The sequence below is a fragment of the Ovis aries genome, chromosome 1 (genome assembly GCF_016772045.2).
Source record: "Ovis aries strain OAR_USU_Benz2616 breed Rambouillet chromosome 1, ARS-UI_Ramb_v3.0, whole genome shotgun sequence".
NCBI lineage: Eukaryota > Metazoa > Chordata > Mammalia > Artiodactyla > Bovidae > Ovis > Ovis aries.
This window is the reverse complement of record NC_056054.1, coordinates 248,245,270-248,261,560: the sequence shown is the minus strand read 5'-3', so window position 1 is coordinate 248,261,560 and position 16,291 is coordinate 248,245,270. Positions and strand designations below refer to the sequence as shown.

The window sequence follows — 16,291 nt, the reverse complement described above, 5'->3', positions numbered from 1 at the left end:
CTTTAGTAGAAACTTCCTCTGTTTCTTAGAATTTGGGAAGCTGCTTCAGATCCTAGGAGGGCATGAACCATCTCTCTGCAACAAGGTGTAGGTATGCATAAGGGCGTGCAGACCTTAAGACTCTTTCTCTTCTCTCTTGGTTTGAGGCAGGCACGGTTTTAGGAAGTAGAAGGCCCTGTGGTCACTGGCTTTCTCTGTGGTTCATGCCATTTTCCACACAGTGAATCGCAGGGCAACCAGAAAGGAAAATCTTCCAGCAGTGGAGTGGTGGTATTATGGGCTGAATCATAAACCCCTGATTTCATATGTTAAAGCCCTAACATCTGTTGCTTCATAATGTGACTGTATATTGGAAATGGGACCTTTAAAAAGGTTATTAAGTTAAACGAGGCCATTAGAGTGGGTCCTAATCCAATCTGACTGGTTTTATAAGAAGAGTAAATCTGGGGACACGAGACACACCAGGATTGTGCACACACAGAGAAAAGGACACAGCAAGAAGGGGGTCATCTGGAGGCCTGAGTAGAGAGTCTTGAGCCTTAAGGTGTGGATGGTGAACATGGCCTCACTAGGCTGAGTGAATGAAAGAAGGAGGAGACGACCTCAGACTAGGGAAAGGATGAAGGAGTCGGTGACAGCTTGTTCCACTGGAAGGTTCTAGGGGCCTTGGTATTTTGCAGAAACTAGCCACACTCAGCAGCTTTCAGGTTCTTGTTTATTTATTTTTTATTGAAGTAAAGTTGAATTACAGTGTTGTTTGAATTACTGCTGTACCAGCAAAGTGACTCAGTTATACAAACCTATACATTCTTTTTCATTTTCTTTTCCATTATGGTTTATCACAGGATATTGAGGATAGTTCCCTCTGCTATACAGTAGGACCTTGTTGTTTATCCACTCTATATATGCCAGTTTGCATCTGCTAATCCCAGACTTTCCTGCCGTCTCCCATTCCCCTCCTCCTTGGCAACCATCAGTCTATTCTCTCTGTCCCTATTTTTTTTTCCTGTTTCATAGATAGGTTCATTTGTCTTATTTTAGATTCCGCATGTAAGTGATATCATATGTATAAGTATTTATCTTTCTCCTTCTGACTTACTTCACTTAGTATGATAATCTCTCGTTACATCCATGTTGCAGCAAATGGCATTCTTTTGCTCTTTTTATGGCTGAGTAATATTCCACTGTATATATGTACCTCATCTTCTTTATCCTCTCATCTGTCAATGGATATTTAGATGGTTTCCATGTTTTGGCTAGTGTAAACAGCACTGCTATAAACATAGGGGTGCATGTATCTTTTTGAACCATGTTTTTCTCTGGACATATGCCCAAGAGAGGGATTGCTGGACCATCTGGTAATTCTATTTTTAATTTTCTGAGGAACCTCCATACTGTTTCCACAGTGGCTGTATCAACTTACATTCCCACCAACAGTGCAGGAGGATTCCCTTTTCTCCACACCCTCTCCAGCATTTATTATTTGTAGGCTTTTTAATGATGGCCATTCTGACCGTCATGAGATGGTACCTCATTATAGTTTTGATTTGCATTTCTCTAATAATTAGTGATGTTGAGCATCTTTTCCTGTGCCTATTGGCCATCTGTATCTCTCCTTTGGACAAAAGTCTCTAGGTCTTCTGCTCACTTTTTTGATTGGGTTGTTTGGGGTTTTTTTTTTGTTTTTGTTGTTTGGGTTTTTGTTGTTGTTGTTGTTGTTGTTGAGTTATATGAGCTGTTTGTGTATTTTGGAAATTAAGCCTTTGTCAGTCACATCGTTTGCAAGTATTTTCTCCCTATTCTCGAGTTTCAACATTGCCTTTTTCTTTGTATAATCCCTACCTACATTCCAGCCAGTTGCTCATGGTGCCTCCAGCAGGCTCCTGATCGTCAGGGTTGTGCTCACTGCGTGTTCTCAGCAGCAGCATCCAGAACAGTGGTACTCTACAAGTATCTGCTGAATGGATCAATAGATTTATGTAGAGGTAGATGAGTGCACGTACGAATCTGTATGAGTCAAGGATGCATTGCCTTCTACCACCCACAGCCATTTGTGATTCTCTCTGTGATGAGCCCATTTCTCCTTCCACCTGTCCCTTGATGGCTCTAAAAGCCCTTAGTCATTTGGCTCCAGTGTCCTAGTTTTGGAGACCAGCTACTTATTAACTAAACCGTTGCACCACTCATTCTTATAGCCTTAAATTAGTTTGGGTTAATTCTTAACTGTTTCCTTTCTGTTCATGTGTCATTTAATGGTTTGCCTTTATCTGATTTTCCCCAATTTCCTGTGCATTTGTGGTTTTCTACAGGAGCTCTGTACCAGAGGCCTCATGCGGCCACACCAAACAAGTGTGGGCAACTAGGGTTTCTAGGAGGGCTCTCCGGCTGCTCTGGGTCTCATCTAACTGGTGTCCAACCAAACATTCCCAGCCAAGGTTACTCATGCTAGAGGAGAAAGAATGCCTGCCCCAGGGCCAGCTCTTGGGGAGAAGAAGAATTGTTGATATAGGCCAAGCCCCCAGAGAAGAAAGATTTCACTGCAGCTGCTAAAGGTTGGTGATATACTTTTTCTCCAACTCAGTGAAAGTTGTCCATATTTGCTTTATTTCCCATGAATTTCATTAGTGTGTTTTGTCCAAATGACCTTTGGAATAAACAGGAAGAAAAAATTTTAAATCAATAGAATAAGCTTCTTGGTGGACTGAGTGTTTTATCCATCATTGATTCTCCACATCTAGTATGTGCTGGACAGGCAAATGCCTAATAAATATTTGATGAAGGAAGGAGAGGAAGATAGAAGGAAAGGGTGGGGGCGGGAAGGAAAGGATTGGAGATTGCCATGGATGGAAAGAACGCTCATTTATTGCTCAAAAATAGTACGATGATATCATAGTTATGTTTTCAAAGCTAGTTAGTGTCATTATCACTGACACCTAGAATCAATAAAACAAATTAAGTCACTTTGCAAATTAAAGGATGTATTTATAAAGATAAAATAATAGTAGACAACCAGAATAACAAGAATAATCAAAAAGTGTTTCTTGGAACTTAAGCATAAAGATAAACAGCAGTGCTCATATTTTAAGAGAAATTCAAAACTCTGTAATGTAATTGCCATTTGTTCTATCTATACCCAATTCTCCAAAGCAAATTTAAACAACCAGCTATTTTGCTATTGTTGCTAAGTCACTTTTATCGTGTCTGACTCTGTGCGACCCCCTAGACAGCAGCCCACCAGGCTCTGCTGTCCCTGGGATTCTCCAGGCAAGAACACTGGAGTGGGTTGCCATTTCCTTCTCCAATACATGAAAGTGAAAAGTGAAAGTGAAGTCGCCCAGTCGTGTCCGACTCTTAGCGACCCCCCGAACTGCAGTCTACCAGGCTCCTCTGTCCATAGGATTTTCCAGGCAAGAGTACTGGAGTGGGGTGCCATTGCCTTCTCCCACCAGCTACTTTAGTTATGGATAAATGCAAGATGATCATGGAAGTGATCAGATTGACTGCAGCTGGCCAGTTTGGTATTTAGAAAAGGCCAACTAATCTGAAATTGTGGATTAAATAAATTTACAAATATGTAGACTTCCTACTGTGGAGAGGGGTTAACAACTCAAAAATATTTTATTACATGTCAATGAAAAACATCTCAGGACAGAAAAAGATTAAGGAAATTAACATTTTTAAAGTATCGATCTTTTATTTATTTGACACCATACAAGCTACACAGTTCAAGTCCAGCAAAATAATTCTATATGACACATATGTGGCAAAAGAACACACCAGCGTGATGGATGTAGAAGGGAAATAATTAAGACATATCATTTTTATAAAGTCAAGATCTCAAAACTAAGGTGTTGTTTCTTCAGCAATTCAGATAGTGACATATATTAAGGTTCTTGGTGTTAGAAAAGCTCACTATAATTTTATATCATTTTAATTTGGGGAGAATAAAATATAACTTTTAGATATATAATAAAAATAAATATAATGAAAAATAAAAATATATAAGGAAAAAATAAAAAATATAATGTTTTAGAAAAATCTAAAAACATTTCCAAAGCAAAATTCCAAGATACCTCTGTTTTAACACCAGTCTTGCAAAGATTGTATTAATGAGGCATGTAAGTTGTTTTGAAGGATTTGCCAGCGTGATTTAGACTCTCGTGATCAGCACAACTATGTTATAAAAGAAAACTGTTGGTAACATAGGTAGAAGATGACTGGCTACTGCAAAAAAATAAAACTGTACTTTCTTAGTTGCTATGGGGTGTTCCCAAAGTTATGATTCAGGCTTTTTGTGTACAATAAATTTCACATGTGAAACTGATTACTGCAAGAGTTCAGTGGGTCCCAAACTTCAACCAGGGATGATTTTTGTCTTGTGTTTTGCCACTTGTACCTCCATTTAACATGTTTTTTCCCTTTAAATCAAAAATTTTTTTTCTTTTTTCTTTTTTGTTGTTGGAGGATAATTGCTTTACAGTGTCAAACTTTTTTTTTTTTAACTTAAATATATTTTAAAAAGAAACTTGATGGATATTACCACCTAACATCATCTCTGATGGGTATTCTTTGGAAAGCACTTCAATAATAATAATGATGATGATGATGTTGATGATAATTTAAGCCTATTTCAAAACTAATTCTATGAGACAGAGACATCTTGGTAGAGAAGAAATTAGAATCCTTAGGGCTCATGGGAAAGAGTTTGGGTAAATCATATGCTCAGATTACAGTTTGCCTTCTGTGGCTTTATTTAAGAAGCAAGTTAATGTTTACATGACAGTGAACTTCAAAGTCCAGGCACTAAGGAGGAAAATAGAGTGAAAGAGAAAAACAATTGGCTTGTCACTTCTCCTTACCCTGTGGGGAGGCCACAGGGGTCAGCAGCACACAGACACTGGAGGGAACCCAAGTGGGGGCGGGGGGGCGCGGTCCTATCTTACCAGAGCACAGTAATTCTTTATTAAATCATTGATATAAAAATGTATTATCCTAAAATACAAGCACTATGTTTCCTGACTCACATGGCTTTTACTCTCGTTGGAGTTTCACCAAGTAAATAATTCTTTCTACAGTCTTGGTGGAAAATTCTTCACCTTACCTCCTCTGTATGATGCCGTCTCTGACCATGTAGTGTGTCTTTACTGTGATACTCTTGGTTTATAGAAGTGAGTGCTGTTATTATAACAAAGTGGGACATTACATAATACAGTGAAACAGCATTCTTCTTTTCAAGCACTTCCTTTCTGACTCTGCCTCTTGTGGGGAATTTTCACTTCTTCCTGACTTTTAAGTTAGGCCAGCATCATACATGACACCAGCAGGGTAGACAAGGTTGCCAGACGGGCCCCTGGACAAGACATCTTCCAGGCTTGCTTCAAAGGGAAACTCCAGGCCTGGAGGCCCAGCAGTAAACCAGTGCCTGCCTGGAGGGAAGTCACTACTTGTATTTTAAACATGGCATATAGTATTTTGAGGTGCACACAGATAACATTTAGAAATGTTAAGTCCCGGAAAAGGTCCCTTTAAAGTCATAATGCTGAAAGCTCAGCTTCTCTGTACGCTGGTGCTGAACTGAATTTTGGAGACAGAGTTTTGGGTGAAGCAGAAAAGGATAACTTTATTACTTCATCAGGTGAAGGGAGCCACAGTGGGCTAATGCCCTCAAAACCGTGTGTCCCCACTTGGGGGAGATAGTGAGAAGTTATATAGCCATTGTCCAAAGAAGGCATGATCAGCTCATGGACATTCTTCTGATGGGCTGGTGGTAAGGTGAGTAGGAGTAAGCATCATCAACCCTCTCTTTTCATCTGGTTTGGGATCTGCACGCTTATGGGCAGCCTACCAGTTAATCGTTGTTAACTTCTCTCACCTCAGGGCAGTGGGGGGTGGCGGGGGGCAGGGAAGCGGTTTCAGTATCCACAGAATAGCTCAAAGATAACTCTTGTGTGTTTCCATTGATGGGCAAACAGGACCTTGCCCCAAGGCTGCTCTTGACTGTTTCTCCTTGGTCTCACATCGCCTCCAGTCTCTAATTCTCTAATCTGCCCATTGGAACCCAGGAAAGGTCCTGCAGGCTGAATGAAGGCTGTTCCCTATAATCAAAGAAATGGGGGCACAGAAAGTCTCTGTGCCCAGGAGCCCCCCAGGGCCCTGCACAGTATCAGTTGAGCTCCATAGCTGACAGGTCTGTGTATTCCTAAAAGACTGTCTGAAAGGAGGAAAGGAGGGCTGAAGAGATTTTTCTTCAGATGAAAATGCAGAGATTTGAGCTAACTGGCTCCTCCCTCAAGGAGGGGGGAACATAACTCTGCACTCCTTAAGTGTGACTTCCTTCTGAAGGGCGCAGTCTGGAAGGTGGCAGGGAGTGACTTTACAGTGGAGAAACCTGGCAGAGGTGGACTCAGCCAGGTGACCAAGGTCAACATCAGCAGTGATAACTTCGGTCAACAATGTGCACCTTGACCCTGAGCATGGCACTTTCCCTCTATGGTCTTCCTCTCCAGTTTCTGTAATGCCAACAATGAGAAAACAACAGACAAACCCACATTGAAGGGAATTCTGTAAATACCTGACTTACCATTTCCTTCTCCAGGGGATCTTCCCGGCCCAGGGATCGAAGCCGCGTCTCTTGTGTCTCTTGCACTGGCGGGTGGGTTCTTTGCAGACTGAGCCACCAGGGAAGCCCCCTCAAAACAGTCAGAGTCATCAAAACCAAGGAAAGTTAGCTCCTGGAGGTCCAATGGTTGAGACTCCATGCTTCCACTGCAGCCCAGAGGTTTGATTTCTGTTCAGGGAACTCGGATCCTGCATGCCATGTGTTATGGCCAAAACCAAACCAAAATAAAACAAGCAAACAAAAATCAAGGAAAGTTTAAGAAACTATCACACCCTAAAGCAGCCTAAGGAAGCTTGACAACTAAATGTAATATGGTACCATGAATGCTTTCCTAGAACAAAAACAGTATATCACCTCCAAACTAAGGAAATCTGAACAGTATGGCCAGATGAGAGACTTTCTGACTTTCAACATTTCCTGAAAATCCAAGACAGACTTTGTAGTCACATCAAGAACTAGGTGCTGCCTCTGGTGGCTGTTACCCCAAGATAACTGGGGGCAGATTCTGGTCCTCTGGTCTAGTGCCTGAAGTTACTTCAAGAGGGAGGAGCCAGGAGGCATGGCAGGGATAAATCATTTAATATACACATTCATTCATTCACACACACCAATCCAATGAAACAGTGATACTCTCTTTTCAAAATGGCTCTCCCAGTCTCCATGGACTTCTCTGTGTCTATCCAGCTTTACAGGTGGTGTTTATCATGCACTTTTGTGTGCCTGCTAGCCTACATTGTTCTGTCCTTGGCTTCATCTACAACTTACTTACATCTACTTACATAATCCTCTCATCAGTAAATAGATCCACCTGTCTAAAGACTTCCTTACATGCACAACACACAGTGGTACTCAGAGCTCCTCAAAACTTGCTGAGGCCACTGCTCTTTTAGTCTCTCTCTTGGTGGATGATGCCACCACCCACTGCTCAGCAACCCAGATCAGGAGCTCACCCAGTGCTGAGCTGTTCCACAAAGCCCCTGAGCTATAGAATTGGGCCACCTTCTGAATGTTTCCAAGAGTTGAGCCTTCTGTCCAAAAGCTCAGCTCTCAGAAAGTAGCCTGAGTTAAGAAGCTTCAGTTCAGCTTCTTAACACATCTCATCCCAGAGACAGCCTCAGTTCCCTAGCTGAATTCCCACCTCCAGCTCATCCACCCACCACCTGCCCATGCAGGGATGTCTCTAATGTACAGACCTGACCACACCACTCCCCTGGGACAGGCCTCCAGGATACTCCCTCACCCCTGGAATAAAGGCCAAGCTCATCAGCCCAGCACACAAGTCCCTTCATGATTTGCCTCCTCTTGTCATTGTCCCCTCATCTCCTGCCACATTCCCAGCTTCACCTTCTGCTTCTACCATACAACTGGAAATCCCCTTGTTCAACTTCCTCCCATGTCCTCCTCCTTCTTGGGCTTCGAGCCTGAGGCGGGTGCCCTCAGGGCTCCTCCTTAATGTTCTGATAGGCGCCCCCTTTCCCCTTCCCCCCACCACCACTGTGCATAACTCAGCCATTGTGCTCAGTCATGGATGCAGTAACTGGCTAGTCTAAAAACTAAAAAATACAGCAATGAACAAAACAGAAAACCCTGTCTTCTTGGAGCGTCCTGCCTTCGATTTTTCTTTGCACACTGCCTTCGATTTTCCTTCTCCCTGGGGAGATTTTGAAGGTGAGAACTGTTCTTCTATGCATCTTAAATACTTAACACAGTACACAGCACATAACTGGTGTGCAAAAAATACAGATGGATAGTCCATGGAAGAAGACCGCTGTTTTGCCCATCCTTCACGCCAGCTCAAGGATAGGAGTTAGAGAAAATGCCTTCAACATGCCGAGCGAAAACAACCGGAAGGCCTCACTCCATACCCTCCCGAATCCTCCCAATTTAGTTAATTTCCTTTCCACTGAGCAGCAGCAGTTTAGGGGCACATCTGCATGTTCTTCTCCGAGGGTGTCCTCTTGCCTCTGGAGAGGACAGTTCTTGCACAACCAGAATACCGTAAATGTTGGTTGTTTTTAAGAATCAAGCTCCAGATGAAGCACAAACAATTCTATTTCTAGAACAGAGCAAGGATATTATAAACTTTGTTGCCACGGAACCCTGATAGTCCAGGGGCCAGAGCTTAGGGATGGGGTGGAGGAGAGTGGGCGTGGATGGACATGCAATGCAGGGCGAGTTCCTCTGGGACAAAGGTGGAAGTGCCCCGAAGCTTGCCTTGCACCATTGTGTCAAGAACTAGAAAGTTATCCCACATCTCTGTTTCTCCTTTTTATTGGACAGCCTTTAGTCCTGTTTGCGATTTCTGTTAAATCAGATGCACACTATTGTATTTGTAAATTTAGAAAACTAGCTGGATTAGCAAACCAGTGAAGAGCAGATGGCATGCATATTGCAGAAGAGGAGGGGGTCACTGTCACCAGAAGGCTGTCTGTGTTCCCTCCTCGCCTGTGGGGACAGGAGTTGGGAGGTGAAAGAGCCCGGTGTTGACTGTAGTCAGTAACCTCAGGGAGGTCTGGCCTTCCCATCAGCGCTGAGTCACCAGCTGACGTGCTCTCCTGACTGTAAGGCCACCACTGTGCCCTCCCCTGGGTCTCCAGAACAGAGAATTCTGGAAATTCAGCAGAGGTGCTGGGGAGACCTGCACAACCTCCCTCGCGGAAAGCCTTCCTCTCCTCCCATGATGAGGGCATGTGCGGCACCTTCCTCTTCCTCTTTGTCCCCCTTTCTGATGAAGTCATTTCTTGTCCATCCTGTGGAGCTGTTGGACAAAGCACAGCCTCTGCACCTGCAAGGCCGGGATGAGAGGGGGCCACCCACTGCCTTGTTGGGGAATCTTGTGTAGGGTACTCAGACTCTATGCTTCACTTGCCTCATTGGATTCTTTTTTTTTTTTTTCTTTTAATGCAATCTTTCTTTGTTATTTTGCTGCGCTGGGTCTACCTTGCTGCAAGCAGGTTTTTCTCTAGTTGAGGAGAGTAGGGGCTACTCTCCAGTTGTGGTGAGTGGGCTTCTCATTGCGGTGGCTCTCTGGTTGCAGAGCAGGGGCCCTAGGTATGACTTCAGTAGTTGCAGCACGCTGGCTCTAGAGGGAGCAGGCTTCAGTAGTTGTGGCTCAGCTTCTCTGCAGCATGTGGAATCTTCCCAGACCAGGGATCGATCCTGTGTCCCCTGCATTGGCAGACGGACTTCTATCCACAACACCATGTAGGGGACACAAAGGCAGAGAGAGCCAGCCAGCCCGCACGTGTTACCATCAAACCGTGTCCAATGAGGGAGCATCTTAAAGCATCACCCCCAGAGAATTTTGTAGCATTGAGATCCTTCCCTCAGGGCAGGCCGAGTGCAGCTCTCACCTTTCCAGGACCCATTCGTCACGGTTGCTCACGTCTGCTCCCAGAATGCCTGTGTGTGCATGATGTGTGTGGGTGTTTCACTGTGATGATCTCGGAGGGGTTTCAACAGAAGGCCGTTCTTCTCTGAATTCCTTTGACTATGCGTAGCAAGCTGAGCCTAGGCTGGAATGGACGTTGGGTGTTCCCCATTCCTGGATTTGGGTAGAAAGGGGAAGGTCTGAAAAGCACAGAGCTAGCAGGGAGATTGTACTCTCTGGTGGCTGCACAAGTGTTTGGAGCTCATGTGTTCCTGATGGAGAGGCTTCTTCTGGGAAGGCCTGTGAGTCAGGACCCCCAGAGTCCTTAGCTGGGTGACTTCGCATGAGTCACCATGCCGATCAATGTCTGATGAATAAGTGGTGATAGTGCATTTTGCCTTCTCTGGTCTCAGGGCATGTGACCCTTTGGGGGGAGGGTCAGCAGTGGGGAAATGTGTCATCAACCTCTTCCCTTTGCTCACCCCTCTCTTTTCCTGCAGACGGTGTCAGACAGCGCATCTCAGCAGCGTGCAGTGTCTGATTCTTGTTCTTATCTTGTTTTTCTTTGTCCTGTTTTTTTTTCCTGAGTTGAATCATTCAAGTCTTTTCATGGCCTCTGAAATGAGTTGAATTTTCCTAGCCTTCCATTCGAATTCTGGCTCCTTCCCACTTTCCCATTCCGAACGCCCTGTTCTCCAAACAAATTCATCAGCTAACTCTCCCCTGGACGCTGCACAGACTTTTCCAACCTTGCCCATGCTTCTCCTGTTAGGCTGTACCAACCACACTCACCTTTCAGGTTTTACTGTCTCTTATGTAAATCTACAGAAACCCTGCCCAAGTCTCACCTGGCCTCTCTACCCATCTCTGAGCCCCTAGCATTAAGTGTACTTGTGACCCCCTTGGACTGGGCAGGGTTGATGGCTTCTGGCATCTTATCTTCCTGCCTTTCCTTTGTATCAGGGACATATCTCTCACTTTGCTATGTTCCCAGAGCATTCCCAGAGCTCAGGGCAGGCTAGAGTACATCCGTAATATTAACAGGTGCTCCTTGATGTTTGCCTGAGATAAGGATGAAATAAGCTGCCGCCCTGAACTGTGCACCCAATGTTTGTTCCCAGGGCCCTTGGGTTTTAGGAGCGCCTGTGGCCGAGAGTGGGGGTAGGGGCACAGAGAGAAGAAGCCCAGCGCTAACTAGGCTTACACCTCTTCTGCATGGGGGTCTCAAGTCACATTAAAAAAAAAAAAAAGTATGTGCTGAAAATTTGAAAACCATTGTGATTATTTTCATGGTTCAAGTGATAAATAGTAGGAAAAACTTGTGCCCACTGCTGAAAAGTGGTGCCTGTAACACTAAGAAACCATCAGAAAAGGAAGGGTTTGGCTCAGAGTGGGCACTTTACACAGAACCCAGTAAAAAGAGCTGACCTGTACGAAAGGGGCACATAAACTTGCTGAGACCATCTAAATGCTTAAAAGTTTGCATTTTGTGTGACCAGAGGTCACAAATGATGAAAACTCTGAAGTGAATCATTTAACAGTTAGACTGTCTCTTCTCTGCAGGCCTTGGAGCCCCCCAGGGGTCAGTGTGAAGCCAGGGCCGCTAAAGCCTTGTTTGGATGCAGGAGAAAGGATGGAGTGGACCAGCTCAGTGAGAGGGGCTGGGCGGTGCAAGGCACAGGCAAGGAAGGCAGGGGCAGCTGCCAGCTGCCTTAGTGGCTCACCCCACACTTCCTCACCCCACTTCTCTCTGCCACCCTCTGCCTGTTGCTCCCCTTCCTGTGCTCAAAGTGGCCACCAGCCCAGAGTCTATGCGTCTTCCCTGCACCAGAGCCCACAGCTGTCTGGCTGCCCCTCACATTGTAAGAGGGAGAGCCTGGGTCCGGCCAGTGCTGAGTGCAGAGGAGGGGTCACCAGGGGGTCAGGCTGACTGTAGGAGGCCTGGTGTGGGACCCGAAAGGGCAAGCCGGCTGATAGACCCTGCGCTGCAGGGATTCTGAGCCCACAAGTCCATTGTGTGAACAAAGGGATGTTGAAGCGGGGGATTTGCGTTGTCAGAATCAGTCGCTAACTGTGAGGCTCTTGCTTCCTCCGGAGGCTGCAGCCTTGTTGCCAGCATGGACTCTGCAGCATAAGACCAGAACTGGTCAGCGGCTTCTCAGCTCTGGTGACAGAGGAAGTCAGAACACATGAGACCTTCACACACAGTGTGGTACCTTCCGTACAGAGCGGTGACTGAAACCAGCCACGTACAATGAAACTGCTGTTGCTGCTGCTGCGTAGTCGCTCAGCTGTGTCTGACTCTTTGCGATGCCATGGACTATAGCCCACCAGGCTCCACTGTCCATGGGATTCTCCAGGCAAGAACACTGGAGTGGGGTGCCATGCCCTCCTCCAGGGCATCTTCCCAACCCAGGGATCAAACCCCAGTCTCCTGCATTGCAGGCGGATTCTTTACTGGCTGAGACACCAGGGAAGCCCAAAATGAAACTACATGTAATCAAAATGTCCCTGGAAAATCCTTCAAATCACCCAGAAGGTATGGGACACATATGTCTCCCAGAAAGCCCAACACAGTTGGTTTTTCCTTTAGCACCAGAGCAGACTGTGTTTTTTGGCTGACAACCAGGCAATGTGATTATTGTGCTTTCAGAGGCCATGTGTTGGAAAAAAAAGCCTTTAAATGTTAGATCCAGTCTCAGCTACAGAGCTCCACGGGGAAATGCATATTCCCTCTGAGGCATCTCCTTGTAGGGGTGTGGGGAGGATACCCCACAACCTAAGATCTTCTCCCTGATCTGCCCTTCTCTTCCCCTACCTCCTCTCCCTGCCCTCCCCCCTCCCCCTGCCTTCTCCTCCCTCTTCCTCCCTCCTTCCTTCCTTCTCTTTCCCTCCCTCCCCCCTTGTTTCTTTCTATCAATCATTTCTTTCTTTCTCTCCTTTTCTCCCTTACTCCCCACCCCCTCTTTCTTTCTTCCTCTTTCCCTTTCTTTCTTTCCATCAAGGATATGTGATGGTTACACTGACTTCAGTTAGTTGTTCCTGGGATGGGATGGGATTTCACTGGGAAAATGAAGGAGCTCTGTCTCTACCCCATTTGGCGCTTAGGTGTCCTCTGTCCACATGGGGACGAGGTGCTCTCTGAGGCAGGAACAACGCCTTGTAGTTTGAAGCATCTCTTCCGTACCTTCTTCTTCTCACCACCACCACCAGCCCTCTGCAGGTACAACGTCCTGCTTAGATGTGCCTTGGCAACCTGGTTGATTCTGCCCATCTGTGCTTGGTTCCCCTACCTGAGACGTGAGCTTCAAGGAAGGGGAAAGGTACGCTAAAACAATGCACTTTCTGAATTTTGAACAATTAGCTAGCTATGGACATATGATAAAGTAGCTAATTTTGAACAATTTGCTAATGATGGAAGACTCATCCTTGAGGTCTTTCTCTAAAAATGAACAGAGGGGCTAGATCCATGGACTTCAGCTTTGCCATCCATAAGGATCACTGGAGGGAACAGATTCTGATTCGATAGCTTGAATCAGATGGCCAGTGCTGCCGTGTCCCAGCCCAGTGCTAATGCAGGACCACACCATCACGGGAGGGGCCATGATGGGAGAAACAGCCCCAGAGTCCCACGTATGAACTGAGGATTATACTCCTCCCCAGGACCTGGTATGTAGATTTGCTGTGAAGACGAAATGGCTTAACATTTGTCAAGCATTCAGAGCAGTGCCTGACACTAAGTGCCGTAGAAGTGTTTTTAATTAACAATAATTTGTAAAATCCCATGCTAGTTGTCTGACCCCTACACCTCCAAAATGAATGAAATCAACTTCTTAGGTGCAGATGAAATCCTGGGTGGAGAAAGCTGGTAGACAAAATCAGAAGTGCGAATGTCATTCATCATAATTTTACCTGCCTTGGAGCAGGTAAAGATCTAACCCACATCCGCTGTCCTAGGCGGCTGAGCTGAGAGAACAGCCCCCAAAGGCACAGGGCACCCACAGCTGCCACCCCAGTTCCCAGAGCCAGCACGGTTATTCTCCCCAGAGCTAAGCTCACTTCCTCAGACCACCTCCCTACAGAGGTCTCTGCTAGACTCTGTCATACGTCGACCCCACCCCTAGTCTCTGTCAATCACATTACCCCACCTTGTTTCATCCTAATGGTCATCACTGTTTAAAGTGATCTGCTTTGTTATGGTGTCTTCCTTGCTAGAATGGAAGCATGTCTGTCTCATTCTCTGTTACACCTTTGACACAGAGGAGATGCCCGATTCATATTTGTGAATGCATGTACCACAACAGTGTCAGAGACTAGAGAACTGAAGGAGAAAATATAACAGGTTCATTCTGTTTTGCTGAATGTCCCCTTTCAAGCTCTCATTGCTATGAGCTGGGAGCTACTTCCCAAGGGCTGCAGGCGTCTGAGGGCAGCCAGTCTGGTGTGGAAATCGCTAATCACTGGAAAAGGACCCCTCCCAACTTTCCCTGGAAGGCTGTCAGCCCTGCCCCGACTGCTGGCGGGTGGGACATTTGTCTTCAGGTCTCAACTAGGTACAGGGGCTCTGGCTGGTGCCTTGGACAACCCTTATCACAAATATTTGCATACTTTATACAGAGACATAAAACCCAAGCCACTTGGCCTTCCCAGCCAGAGCAACTAGCATGCCTTTCAATTTCCTTCTCAAGACCATCAGGTGTAAAATTTACTATTTTATATATCCAGATGGAACATGGCCCAGGCATCTGGGTAGTTCAGATCAAAGACAGAAAGTTTCTAATTGGGAGTCACGGATGAATTTATAACTACAACCCACCCAAACTTCTATAGTGTCTCTCACAAAGACCACTGTTGGCATTTGGGCAGAGGTCCTATTTTGTGGTGTGGGACTTTCTAGCACACTAGATACCTAACATCCCTCTCTTTGGGGAACTAAATGCCAATACCCAGGATATCAACAAAATACCACCAGGCATTTCCAAACACCTCTTGGGGGTGAGACTGACCCATGTGAGAAACGCTAGTTAAGGGGAAAGTAAATCACTTCATTTGACTTTAAACATAGTATTTTAGCATCAGCTTGTTTGGGAGGTTTTAAAAAATAATTTTTAATTACAGAAGTAATCGTCTCTTTGTATAGATGTATTTTGGATAAAGCTGAAGTCTCCTTTGACACCTACTTGCAGTTTTATCCCCTGTCCACTTCTCTGTGAAAATGAGGGTAATTGACATGATTTCTGTCCCTTTCTATGTGCTTCCATACGTTTATAGAAACCTGTACAGAAGTCCAGTAGAGTGTCATTAGTGTGTGTTTGTACACATGCCTTGATCTGCATTTGAGGTTTTCACTTGGCAATATGTGTTGAAGATCTTTGCATGTCAAAACACATACAGCAGGAGTTTCCTGGTGGTCTAGTGGACTAAGACTCTGCACTCCCAATGCAAGGGTCCCAGGTTCAATCCCTGATCAGGGAACTAGATCCCACATGCCACAGCTAAAGAGCCCACATGCCTCAACTAAGACCTAGTGCAGTCAAATAAGTAGGTAAATAAAAAACAAAACAAAACAAAACAAAACAAAAGACATCCTTTATGAAAAAACAGAACTCATAGAGTTGCCTCCTCCTTTGCAGCAGCTCACAGTATTTTGCCGTGATGATGGGCCTCTTGGCAGAGAGCAGCAAAGGAAATTACTGACAAGGTATCGCCTGTGGTCTGGTCACAGGACCAGATTAGACAAAAGCTGAGGTCATTTTGAATCATTGCCTCCAACCCTGCTGCCGTCCACAGAACAAAGCAGTGCCTTGACTTGAATCCAGAAGTAGTATCTCTAAGGCTGGCTACTGTGACTGGCATATGATGCTAGCTCTCTGAGTCTCCTGCACCAGAATGGATTCCTTTCCTTCCTCAGCCTCCAGTGTGCCATATTCCATCAATAAGTCCTGGTTCTAAGAGAGCAGTTTTGATGACTGCCTTTGCTCTGAACCAAGTAATGCATAGAGAAAGATGTTTACTTTTATGAGTCACTGTAGGTCTATGAAGTGAGTACCTAGTATCAGGCACTTTCATCCTTTATCTCTAAGCCCCACAACATCCTTCATGATAGGTATTACCAGTTAACTTTTTTAAATAAGGAAACTGAGACCTAGAGAGTTTGGATGATTTGGCCAAGCTGTTCAGTTATTGAGCAGACTGGGCACAAACCCAGGGCTTACTTTCAGATGATAAACTGTGATACCATAGATTTATTTATTTAGTCTACAATATTTATTGAATGTCTATAATGTGCTGGAAATGGTACC

General features: G+C 45.2%; 1 protein-coding gene across 10 annotated transcripts in view; it reads left to right on the top strand.

The window, feature by feature from the left end:
- The first annotated feature begins 2,307 nt into the window (after positions 1 to 2,307).
- The window catches only part of ZBTB38 (zinc finger and BTB domain containing 38), a 134,512-nt gene continuing 120,528 nt past the window's right edge, over positions 2,308 to 16,291 (top strand). For all 10 annotated transcript variants that reach the window (XM_060395160.1, XM_060395100.1, XM_060395104.1 and 7 more), the window contains exon 1: positions 2,308 to 2,552. The gene's annotated coding sequence lies outside the window, so the exon portion shown is untranslated. The remainder of the gene's footprint in view (positions 2,553 to 16,291) is intronic.